General features: G+C 35.1%; 1 protein-coding gene and 1 long non-coding RNA gene across 2 annotated transcripts in view; one reads left to right on the top strand and one right to left on the bottom strand.

Annotated features, from left to right (window-relative positions):
* The window catches only part of LOC102256539 (serine-rich coiled-coil domain-containing protein 1-like), a 972,873-nt gene that overhangs the window by 533,956 nt on the left and 425,976 nt on the right, over nt 1-12,941 (top strand). The gene's annotated exons all lie outside the window — the stretch shown is intronic.
* Nucleotides 2,918-12,941, bottom strand: part of LOC106727812 — a 10,572-nt gene continuing 548 nt past the window's right edge. Inside the window, exons 2-3 of the long non-coding RNA XR_001364067.1 lie at nt 11,708-11,712; nt 2,918-2,927 (exon numbers count right to left, since the gene is read on the bottom strand). This is a non-coding gene — a long non-coding RNA (uncharacterized LOC106727812). The remainder of the gene's footprint in view (nt 2,928-11,707; nt 11,713-12,941) is intronic.

The raw sequence follows: 12,941 nt of genomic DNA, 5'->3' as shown, positions 1-12,941 counted from the left end.
ATGAGGCCCCGCTTCTCAGTGTCCCCGTAATTGCTGCAAGCACCTCTGAGAGAAAGCCGCCCTCGAGTTCTGACCGATGCCAGACAGTCCAGTTTCTCCCGTATGAGTCTGGGTCCCCAAAGACTCGCCTGGAACTGGAGTTCAGAGCAGACAGGAGCTTGAGACTCCCTCCCGATTGAAAAAGACAACCATGTCCTCAGCTGCCAGCCCTTTCTGCGTGCACCTCCGTACCTCTGCACTTTACTTCCGCACCTCCTCTGAGTCTCAGTGTGCTTTTCTCTTTCTTTCTAGTTGTAGAATTTCTACTCAGCCAACCTTCCTGTGGTTCTGGATGATGTCCGTTTTGTCTTTTATTTGTATTTTTGAAGTTGTTGTACGAGGCAGCAATTTCCGGTGTTTACCTATGCTGCCATCTTGGTTTTGTGCACCGGGCCTCTAGTAGCTATATAATAGCCCATTGTATAGAGGTGATGAAATCATAGTTCACATTTTTATTATTCTTAGGCATTTGGGCTATTTCCATTTGGTTGCTATTTTTTTTATGGTGCAAAAAATATGTATGTTTGTGTATACATACATACACACATCTACACATAGATATCTATACATATATATCTAAATATGTACATATATAATCTGTATATATACACTTGAGCAATTGTATCTACAGAGAAAATTTGTAAATGTAGAATTACAAGTGTGTGTGTCTATATATATAATATGCACACTAAGTGTATGAATTTGGGCTATTTCCATTTGGTTGCTATTTTTTTTTATGGTGCAAAAAATATGTATGTTTGTGCATACATACATACACACATGTACACATAGATATCTATACATATGTATATCTAAATATGTACACATATAAAGTATATATATACACTTGAGCAATTGTATCTGCAGAGAAAATTTGTAAATGTAGAATTACAATTGTTTGTGTGTATATATATAATATGCACACTAAGTATACATATGTAATGTATATATGCATATTTGAGCAATTATATCTATAAGGATAATTATTAAAATATAATTTTTATGCTTAAGTGTATATATGCTTTAAAGTTGGAAACTATTTATACATTCACATTGCTTTATCTCCTATATTTGTCATGCGTGGAAAGGCTGCTTCACTCTGAGATTAAATAAAAAAATATATACCTCCAGTTTTGTTCTAGTATTTTATGGTTTCAACTTTTATGTTAGATACTTTGATGAAGTTTGAATTTATTGTGAGAAAAAAATAAAAAGGGAATACAAATATACAAAAAAAGTGATAAAAAACAAGGCTTAAATAGTGCAGTACTACTTGCTCAGGATTATGGGTCTGCAGATATCCAGAACCATGGTCAACAAAGAGTGTAAGACTATCTTAAGCACAAAAACATATTTAAAAAATAATAGCATTATACTTTCCATGTTTTAGATATTTTGGTTGTTTATTTTTTAATCTTTTAATGAAAACTTTAAACTTTGTCTTTTTATAATTACTAATTTTTGAGGGATAGATTATACACTAATAGTCAAACAATATCATTCAATAAAGAGTCAAATAGAAGTGATGACATGACACCAGAAAAAGTTAATGTCCTGCACCACTCATTCTATACTGTGTGTTTGGGGAAGAATCTGATCCTAAATCATGTCCAAAATACCAGCAGAGTCTAGAACCCAAAGTAGAAAAAGGCATCCAAAGGAGCAGGGAGTGTTACAGTGTTTGAAACAAAAGCATGGGTTGGTGGGATGTTTAGAAGCAGATAACTAATAGGTTTTACAAATAGAGCAAAACAAAAACAAACAGTTTTTTAAACAGAAGACAAAAACATATATTTAGGACAAACTGATTTAATGTTTTGGGAGAAAAAGAAAATTCATAAAAATCCAGGATGGAGCAAGATTCCTGACATCTTTCACTGCTACTTTCGTACTTTCTAGTAGGGAGCACCAAACGCTATTTAAATAGGCAAGAAACATGGGAAAATATTACTTGAAGGAATTTCACCTGACATCAGAGTCTCCAATGGATTGGGAAGAGGGATCAGGAATGCAATGGAATTTGTTAAGGAATTTTATTTTTCCATGATATAAATAATCCATGCTATGGGTCCAAGGCTCTCACCTCTACCGTACAAGATCCTCATGCTTATCTTTTTCTTTTTTAATTTTTTTTATTGATTTCAGAGAGAGAGAGGGAGAGGGAGAGAGAGAGAGAGACACCAATGATGAGAGAGAATCATTGACCAGCTGCCTCCTGCACACCCCCTACTGGGGATCAATCTGACTGGGAATTGAACCAGATCTCCTGGTTCATGGGTCAACGCTCAACCTCTGAGGCATCCTGGTCAGCTTCATGCTTAACTTTTGAATTTTATTTTAGGGGTTGCTTGATCCTTTGTGTATTTCATTTTCCCACACATGATTCATTTCGGTCAGTGACAACTTAGCCAGCTTAGAAATGGTAAATTTATGTGAGAACCTCTTGTTCCATATTCCTCTATATCACGTTTTTTGTTGTTTTTGTTTTCACTAGCATTGCTTTATGGGTTACACATTGGAGAAAGAAAAGGAAAAACACTTTCTTCATTTCTGATACTTAGTGCTAACTCTGGAACATACATGCATCACTTAGAGATAATTAGAAGCAAAGAATCCCCATGACTTTGTGCAGCAGATCCCCAGACATGCACAATGCCATCACTTGCAGAGCTTCAGTTTGACATGACAGGTGCCAGGTGTTACAGATTTACTTGTTTTTAAAGTAAAACAACAACAACAACAACAACAAAAATGCAAGCAGTCTCACAAATGAAGCAGAGCAGATTCTGCCAGCATAAAATGCCTGGCATGCATTTCAACAAAATAAATTCCAGCAGTTTTAATGAAGGAACCTGTTTCCGGACACATGAATTACAATGTCCCCAAACCTTTTGTCCTCAAAAATCAATCACATGTCCCTTAGATACTTGAGAAGCAGTGCGATTCTTCCCAAGCTCCTGAAGCTGCGCAGACATTGTTTGATGGATTGAAGTAATTATTTCTAAAGTCCACTTCTTAGTTGTTTACTGAAAAATATAATTCTGACGCTATTGCTGATCTTCCTTTTCATATGCTATTTGGCATTTTTCATTAAGTTATGAAATCTAAACTACAGGAAAGAAAAAACATTACTTTTCATGGAATTTTTGTTTGCTTTTGTGAAAGTGTTTGCAAAGGTAAAATTAATTAGTTGTTTCCTTATTTGGTTTGTCTAAGCCTGCCTTGTGCATGAATTAATGAGGATAGAAATATAACCTCGGTCTTTCACAAACTCTGTGTATGTAATCTTTCATCTAAAATCTGTTCCTCTTCCTGTTTTTCCACATTAGTAAATGTTGTCAGTATTCAGTCAGTTTTCCTACAAGGAAATGGAAATTAGAGGAATTTTTGTTTGATCAGACAATTTTTAAAGATGCGCTCAACCTCATAAGGCCCCATTAACATGGCAGTGAAAGAACTTTGTAAAGGATGCTCCAAAACCACAATAAAGCAATTGAGTCTACTTTGCAGCTGTGGGAGTTTAATATTTCCAGAAGATGGAAAGGGGGTGGAAGAGTGATAACAGAAATATCAGTGAGGAACATTGGCAGCTTGTTATATACACAGAGGGATATGCATCTTGAGAAAGAAATAACCTGCCCTGTAGAACCCAGAGAAGCATGTCACTTAGAAAGTATGGGTTTGAAGGAGATCAGTAGTAAAATATGAAAATATAAACAAGGATGCTAATTGAAATGCTATTTTTGGAACGGTTGATCCTGACTCTGTGAGAACAGAATCTACAGTATCAGGAATCTAATACACTAGGGAAAAAAATATCTGATAGGTGGTGGGGGAGACGTTACTTTTTTAAGGAAAATAAAACATCTGAAAACAGCTAACAAAGTGTTCTTATAGATCTCTATATTATAAAATTTGTGGGTCCTCAAAAACAAAATAAAAACATCTAGTTCCTTTCCCAACTACCAAAAATCAAAGCTCTTTCCCTTCCAATAAATTATCTCACCATCTTATGCAAAGCTCGCCAGCAGGTTTTTGTTGTCTCATCCTTAAATGTGTATGGACAACCAAGTATCATCCAACATTTGAGGTTAGAAAGCAATATGAACACAAAGGTCCAAAAGAAATAACAAAAAAGTAAAGATAAAAACTAAAAAACTTTTACTTACATTTTTGTGACAACCCTAGAAGATAAGTCATTCATTAAAAAATAAAAGAAAAGAAAAAGAAACATGTAACTATGAAAATAAAACAATCATAAAAAAACACATCTGAAAAATTAAAAATAAAATACCAACATTATTCCTTAGACTTAGAGCTTCAAAAGTAGAAAGTGTCCTCCTAGAAAATAGAACAAAAGAGGAATAAACAACAACAATGAGAGATAATATAAAATAAAGAAGATACCCCAACAGATTTAGTATCTTATGCAAAGGATACAGTGTTCAGATTCATAGGTCAACCAAATACAGAGTCAACAAATAAATTTATGGTTGTAAAATTACCAGAAACAAAATGTAATGAGGTTGCATAAGAGGGAAAGCTTAGTCACCTGAAAAAGAAAATTCTAGCATCTGACTCCTCATCAGAAAGCTAGATTATACAAAATAATGGATAAGATATCCAAAGCTCCCAGGGGGTATTATAATTAACCTAGAATTCTATACCCAGATAAACTATCAGTGTGAGGGTAAAATAAAGATTATTTTATATATGTAAAGGCCCAGGAAATTTACCTCCAAAATACCTTTCCTAAGAAAATTGCTAGTAAAATGAAGGCTAGAACCAAGAAATAGGAGGATATATGTGAAACCAGTGTTCAGTGGTGAAATTCTGTACCAAGATGAAATCCCAGCCATTGGACTAGGGGCCATTCAATTCAAAATAGAGCCAAACAGAGTCCTCTGTAAAGGAGATCCACAAAATAAACAATATTGACATACTTGTTAAAAGATAAAAATGTATTAGAAAATAGAAGAAATAATTTGAGCTCTTCTTTGGGAACATTATTCTTTGGCATAGTGGTCACACTAGTAGCTTTAAAGTAGGCAATATAATCCTAGCAAATTTTTGGTTTCATAGTAAACAAAATTTTCATGATCATACTCTTTGTAACTCATAATTAATTCATAGACATATCGAGAAGGGCTTAACTATGGTTTATCTTGGCCTAGCTGTTCCTGTACGTTATGACCCTCCCTTTATCCAAGCCTCCTCTTATACAACCTGCTTCATCATCTCAGTTCATTTCTTTTGAAGCTGACCTATCATTCTCTCATACACACTAAGGTCTTCTCCACCTCGGGACCTTTAAACAAGCTTTTTCATCTCTCTTCTCTTGCAGATTTCTCAGGTAAATGTGACCTAATTCTCTTCACCAGGTTAGTTCTACCTGTACCTCTTTTTCTTCATAGCACCTGACATATAATAAGTGATCAAGAAATTTTTGTTCATCATATGAATAAATGGTATTTTTCTTGCATAAAATTCTCTGTGTTTGGAAAACTGTTTTGTATCTCTTTGTTAAAGGCTTTATTATGTACTAGAGGCCTGGTGCATGAATTTGTGCATAGGTGGGGCCAGCCCTGCCTGCCCTGATGGGGGCCGATGGGTCTGGGCCAGCTGGAGGGAGGGGCCGCAGGAGGTTGACCAGCTGGCCCCACCCCAATAGGAGTAGGGGGTCCCCTCCGGTTGGCCCCGCCTCCAAATCAGGATGGGGAGACCAGTCAGGGGCCGGACCAGTGGGAGGAGGGGCCGCAGGATGTGGGGGGGCCAATCAAGGTCCCGATTGAGATGTTTTGCCACCGCAGTGCACGTCATAGTGACTGGTCATTCCGGTCATTCTGTCGTTCTGGTTGCTTGGCATGCATATATATATATTTGTTTAGGTGATATGTCTTTTTTATAGATCTTAGTATCTTGCTCAGAAAAATGACTTACTAGCTCTACTGTGGATTAGTAGCATGTGCTACCTTATATTATTCTCTACTGGACATCCCTAAATTGTGATCAGGAAAACAGAGGGATAGATCTTATGTACATAAACTTAAAGCAGTGCCATATAATTAGAAGAAAACCCAGTGTAGTTGGTAATATGCCTGTAAGGAAGGGCACTCACACTCATCTTGACATAATTTTACAACTTGTAAATTCTGCAGTCACTCTGCTAACCTTTTTAACTTCTAAATCAGTTCTCCAGAATCCCTGAATTAAAATAAATAAATATTTAAAATTTAGTTGTGAAGAGTTCTTATGCTCTTAATTAAATATTACATAATTTATAAACTAAATAAAAATGCTTTCTGTTTGCTATAGCCTCAGGTATTTAAAAATAAATTTAACATCCTTTGTAGATTACATACATTTTAACTATCAGTTCCTCTTTTTTAAAAAACATATTTTTATTGATTTCAGAAAGGAAGGAAGAGGGAGAGAGAGATTGAAACATCAATGATGAGAGAGAGTCATTGATTGGTTGCCTCCTGCACACCCCCTACTGGGGATTGAGCCTGCAACCCAGGCATGTGCCCTTGACCAGAATCGAACCTGGGACTCTTCAGTCCACAGGCCGACACTCTCTATCCACTGAGCCAAACCAGGTAGGGCTATCAGTTCCTCTTTTTAAAGTAGAGATGTTACATACAAAATTTTCCAAAATTCATTCAAACAACATATCTAACTTATTTTTATTCATACGCATTGTGAAATCAAAACTCCATTAGTATGGCAATATTCCTATTTTAGAATTCTACAGAGTACCTGAAGTTATAATGGGATTCTTTGATATATTTTCTTTTAAAATGCTGTTTCCATTATAGTTATAAAAGAAAATAACATACAGTTTTGGGGTACCATAAAAAAGATACTGTGGGGAAATAACTACTCTTGTATACTTTTGTTTCTATTTATCTACTCTTTATTTTTAATTATAGCCCCAAATTAAGTTTTTTCACTCTTTAAGTATTCAATTTCTATTGGCTATAAATAAGATATTGTCTCTTGTAAATAACAAATTAAATGTTCTTGTGTATGTGTATTTTTCTGTTTTTACAGAATTATTTTTATTTTTGTAAGTTCATATTACTAACAGTGTTCCTTTTTAATAATTATCAGAAATTAAAATTTAAATGTTCAGCTTTAATTATTTAATCAGAGCTGCTTTTTCTATTTTCATTGGTATTTTTGATGCACCATTTATTTTTTATTGTTTCTTTGCCCAGATAGTGGCATTCAAATCTAAAAATCACATTCCTGTGGTCATACAGGAAAGGCCTATGTTTCACAAGTATAAGTAAAACAGGAATTTAAGATCATTGTGTTGTGGCAGGTCAATAGTCTGGCTGTGTGATATTACAGTGTAGTTTTGTATGATGTTACTATTGGCGGAAACTGAGTAAAGAATAGATGCCATCTCTCTGTATTTCTTCTTACCACAAGTGAGTCTCTAATTACCTCAAAATAAAAAGTTTCTTTAAAAAATTTTTAAAAGAGCCTATTCTCATTCACACTAAACCCAATATGCTTAAGCCAGTTCTCCTCCACTTTGTAACAATGATTGTGGGACATTAGCTTTCAAAATTGTGTAGTAACAGAAGAGGAATAAATATGATTTTAAGGGTAAACATTGTTTATATCATTTCTATCCTAATCCTATGACCAAAACTTAGTCACATGGCCCCAAAAACTGCAAGGGATATCAGATCCGTGGGAAAGCAGAAGACTTAATGATTGGGGGTCCATTGAGAGCTGCATTGAGCAGATCTTTAGCTTTTAGGTTGAAGTCCCAGTTTGATATTAATTATATTCATCTCAAAATTATTTTTACATAGCTTCTAACTCTCCCATTTTAATACCTATTTTTTTAATTAGATATGTAAAAAGAAAAAAATAGGGTGCACCCTGAAAATTAATATTTCAGCTCTGTAAAACAGAATAACCAAGGCACATATCTTGCCTCAGCTTGCCCACAAAACCCAGTTACAGGCCCACTTTGTGTCAAATGGCCTATTTCCTGTCCCACTCATTTCTGACAACCTGCCAAATTAGAGCTCATCTCTGATTGCTTCTAATGTTTGGCTTTGTTTTCCTTATATGACCCTCTACCTGCTCCTCCATAATTAGTATTGAGATTCACACTTCAGATTCTTCCTATGAACTAGAATTTGGTTCACTACTGAGATTATATATGAGACCACAGTTTTGGATGGAAAATCATTTATAAATTCTAATCCTTCAAAGGCCATTTTTGACCATATGTTGGTACTCAGTAAAAGAGGTATTTAGGCATCTAATGTGTAGGTAGCTAAGGTTTATTTAAGCCATCCTTGAATATTGTCTACATAATAACTTCAAGTCCTTAGGAATATTAAAGTAATATTCATAGCAAATGTTTTCTCTTCAATTTATCTAAGTGCAACTTTTAGCAAGCAAAATGTATGTGTTAGTTTCTACTAATAAGTAAACAGTAAGTCCTCATTTTTGCTCTTTGAGGGTAAATTTATTATTTTACAAGCTCCTATCCAAAAAATTATTTATTAAAACTTCTATTGTTTATTGACCTCTGATTGGAAAAGGACTTATATGATACTTTACTAATGATATGACAAATATTTACTGTGTAGCTATTAAAGAGGTTATATTATATTTCCATGAATTTTAACCTCCTATTAATTAATTGATATAACTGCCAGAATGACTTATAGTAGAAAGGTAGATGACAGTAATTAAACCACTTTATGGTTATTAAATATACATCATATAAGATTTTAAAATATATATCTCTAACCACTAAACATTGTACTTTCTCCCTCTCCATTTCTTTTCCTTAGACACTTAAAAGTATATCTTTCTTTTTTCCTATTTGTTCCTCAATTTGCTATAACTTGCAAAAAAAAAACACCTTCTAATTTATAAAAAAAATAATAGTCAACCACCAAATAATGTGTTTTTGTTTAAAAAGATTTCAAAAGTGAGGACTTGGATATAATAATTGGTATTAAAATATAGTTTCTACTATTTGATAGTAGTGAGTATTTATTCTCATGGGTGGGCTACAGTAAGAATGAAAGATTATAATGACTTCATGTGTACAATTGTACATAATTAGTTAATAATCTAGTAGCTCCCTGAAGAGCTTGATTATACACTCTCCTTCACTTTTGTGATGAGCAAATGATTTCCAGAAATCCTATTCATGATTAAATCTTTCTGCATTACTAAAATTTACTGGCAGTTCAAAATAGAATCATCTGTGAAAGGAGCTTATATTGGTGGAGCAGCAATTCTTTATACATCATGCATCCCAAAATGTTCTAAAATGAGCTTCCAGTACACATTGCACTATGCTCATAGGAAGAGCAAATAAGGGATTACTTATAATTCTCATTGGTTTACCCCATGCTTAATGATTTGTTACTGGCATAATAAGAACTTAAACAAAAACTACTGGTGATGAAACTCTAAAGTCAAGAATATTTAAGTCTCCTAACATACTTAAAAATAATTTTTAATGACTAATAATTGACCTCACAGCAACCAGATTAAAGACATGGACATCTTAATAGCTTTTCTTAAAAGTGACTCACTCATATTGGTCCAGTTAATTGAGTTTTTAAATGAGAGGGAAGGTCATCACAATAAGGAATGAAGATATATTTTGTTCATAATAAGACTAACCAGTTTCCAGAGTTAAACCAAGAAGAAAGCATGATAAATTCTAGCAACAATAATGATATTTAAAGGTAGTCACAGTAAGTGGATCTCAGAATAATGCAACTAATATCCAGTGCATAAATTTGATTCCTTTATATGATATATTTTATTAATTTGTGCCAATGGTGAGACAAAAAATTAGGGGGATTAAATAATTTACCCAGTGTCACATAATAAACAAATGATGAAATCAGGAATATAGTCCTGGCCATCAAATTCCAGAGCCTGAACTTAGTTGAGACTAGCGGAAATAGAGGATAATAAACACAAAAAGAAAAGAGGTTTCCTATCTTGAAATGGTAATTTTTCTTGCTGGTATTTCTTCTCTCTCTTTTTACAAAGTGATCTCTCCCAATAAATCCATTACCTACCTGACTCCATATATACCATATTTTTCCGTGTATAAGATGCCCCCATTAATAAGACACCCCCTACTTTTCCATATTAAAGAGGTTATATTATATTTCCATGAATTTTAACCTCCTATTAATTAATTGATATAACTGCCAGAATGACTTATAGTAGAAAGGTAGATGACAGTAATTAAACCACTTTATGGTTATTAAATATACATCATATAAGATTTTAAAATATATATCTCTAACCACTAAACATTGTACTTTCTCCCTCTCCATTTCTTTTCCTTAGACACTTAAAAGTATATCTTTCTTTTTTCCTATTTGTTCCTCAATTTGCTATAACTTGCAAAAAAAAAACACCTTCTAATTTATAAAAAAAATAATAGTCAACCACCAAATAATGTGTTTTTGTTTAAAAAGATTTCAAAAGTGAGGACTTGGATATAATAATTGGTATTAAAATATAGTTTCTACTATTTGATAGTAGTGAGTATTTATTCTCATGGGTGGGCTACAGTAAGAATGAAAGATTATAATGACTTCATGTGTACAATTGTACATAATTAGTTAATAATCTAGTAGCTCCCTGAAGAGCTTGATTATACACTCTCCTTCACTTTTGTGATGAGCAAATGATTTCCAGAAATCCTATTCATGATTAAATCTTTCTGCATTACTAAAATTTACTGGCAGTTCAAAATAGAATCATCTGTGAAAGGAGCTTATATTGGTGGAGCAGCAATTCTTTATACATCATGCATCCCAAAATGTTCTAAAATGAGCTTCCAGTACACATTGCACTATGCTCATAGGAAGAGCAAATAAGGGATTACTTATAATTCTCATTGGTTTACCCCATGCTTAATGATTTGTTACTGGCATAATAAGAACTTAAACAAAAACTACTGGTGATGAAACTCTAAAGTCAAGAATATTTAAGTCTCCTAACATACTTAAAAATAATTTTTAATGACTAATAATTGACCTCACAGCAACCAGATTAAAGACATGGACATCTTAATAGCTTTTCTTAAAAGTGACTCACTCATATTGGTCCAGTTAATTGAGTTTTTAAATGAGAGGGAAGGTCATCACAATAAGGAATGAAGATATATTTTGTTCATAATAAGACTAACCAGTTTCCAGAGTTAAACCAAGAAGAAAGCATGATAAATTCTAGCAACAATAATGATATTTAAAGGTAGTCACAGTAAGTGGATCTCAGAATAATGCAACTAATATCCAGTGCATAAATTTGATTCCTTTATATGATATATTTTATTAATTTGTGCCAATGGTGAGACAAAAAATTAGGGGGATTAAATAATTTACCCAGTGTCACATAATAAACAAATGATGAAATCAGGAATATAGTCCTGGCCATCAAATTCCAGAGCCTGAACTTAGTTGAGACTAGCGGAAATAGAGGATAATAAACACAAAAAGAAAAGAGGTTTCCTATCTTGAAATGGTAATTTTTCTTGCTGGTATTTCTTCTCTCTCTTTTTACAAAGTGATCTCTCCCAATAAATCCATTACCTACCTGACTCCATATATACCATATTTTTCCGTGTATAAGATGCCCCCATTAATAAGACACCCCCTACTTTTCCAACCTAAAATTAAGAAATCAATATTTTAAACATAAAATGGAACACATTTTTATTTAGTAACTAGTGGCCTGGTGCACTAAATTCATGCACGGGGAGGAGGGTGTCCCTCAGTCCAGCCTGCACCTTCTCCAATCTGGGACATCGCTCTCACAATCTGGGACCACTGGCTCCTAACAGCTCGCCTGCCTGCCTGCCTGATTGCCCCTAACCGCTTCTGCCTGCCAGCCTGATCACCCCCTAACCGCTCCCCTGCCGGCCCAATTGATGCCTAACTGTTCCCCTGCCAGCCCGATTGTCCCCAACTGCCCTCCCCTGGTGGCCTGATTGTCCCCAACTGCCCTCCCCTGCTGGCCTGATTGCCCCCAACTGCCCTCCCCTGCTGGCCCAATCGCCCACAACTGCCCTCCCCTGCCGCGACCCACCTCCTCCACGTGAGGTGGCGGAGACGCCAGGACCGGTCTCCACTGCACCGCGTGGAGCCATGGGACCCCCAGGCCTCACCGCATGGAGCTGCTGCCTGGCCCCACCTCCTCTGCACATGTGGCCATCTTGTGGTAGCCATCTGTGGTGACCATCTTGTGATGACATCGTGTGCAAGGGCCATCTAGGCTTTTATTAGTATAGATTACCACAGGTAATGTTCACATACCAGTACTATGATATTATGTAGCAAATCACTTTATTCAGCCTCTGATGTGTCACTGCTCTTTCTTCATCCCTATTAGTTCCAGAGATACCAATTTCTTCAACTTCTGTTATATCACTGCTGTCCTCTGAGTCACTGTCTATATATGTGAGATCATCCTCATAAACTGGTGGCATTTTCTGAGCTAACTTTGTTTGTGTTCTCATGGCCAACCCTTCTCTCCTCATGAAATTGAAGCACTATTTTGTCTTTCCTGTAAAATCAACAATGTTCATTTTGCTTGCAAACATTCTTGCCTGACATTGAGTAAGCTTGGTTGACACACATAAGCCACTCTGGCGCTGTTCCATAATCCAAGTCTTAAGCCTCTGCTCCAAGTTTGCCCATTTTGCTGGTTTTCCCTTTAAGGCCTTCTTCTATTTTGGCATCTTAAGGAGTTGTTCTTCCTGTTTTCTCCACTGTCTGATCATACACTCAGTGGGAGGAGGTCCAAATTGTCTCCCTGCGGCTCTGTTTCCATGCTCTTTTGCATAGCTGATTACATTCAGTTTGAATTTTGCAGAAGACAATCGC

The sequence above is a fragment of the Myotis brandtii genome, unplaced genomic scaffold (assembly GCF_000412655.1).
Source record: "Myotis brandtii unplaced genomic scaffold, ASM41265v1 scaffold113, whole genome shotgun sequence".
Classification (NCBI taxonomy): domain Eukaryota; kingdom Metazoa; phylum Chordata; class Mammalia; order Chiroptera; family Vespertilionidae; genus Myotis; species Myotis brandtii.
Note: the sequence above shows the minus strand (reverse complement) of the source record. Positions and strands in the feature narration are given on the sequence as shown.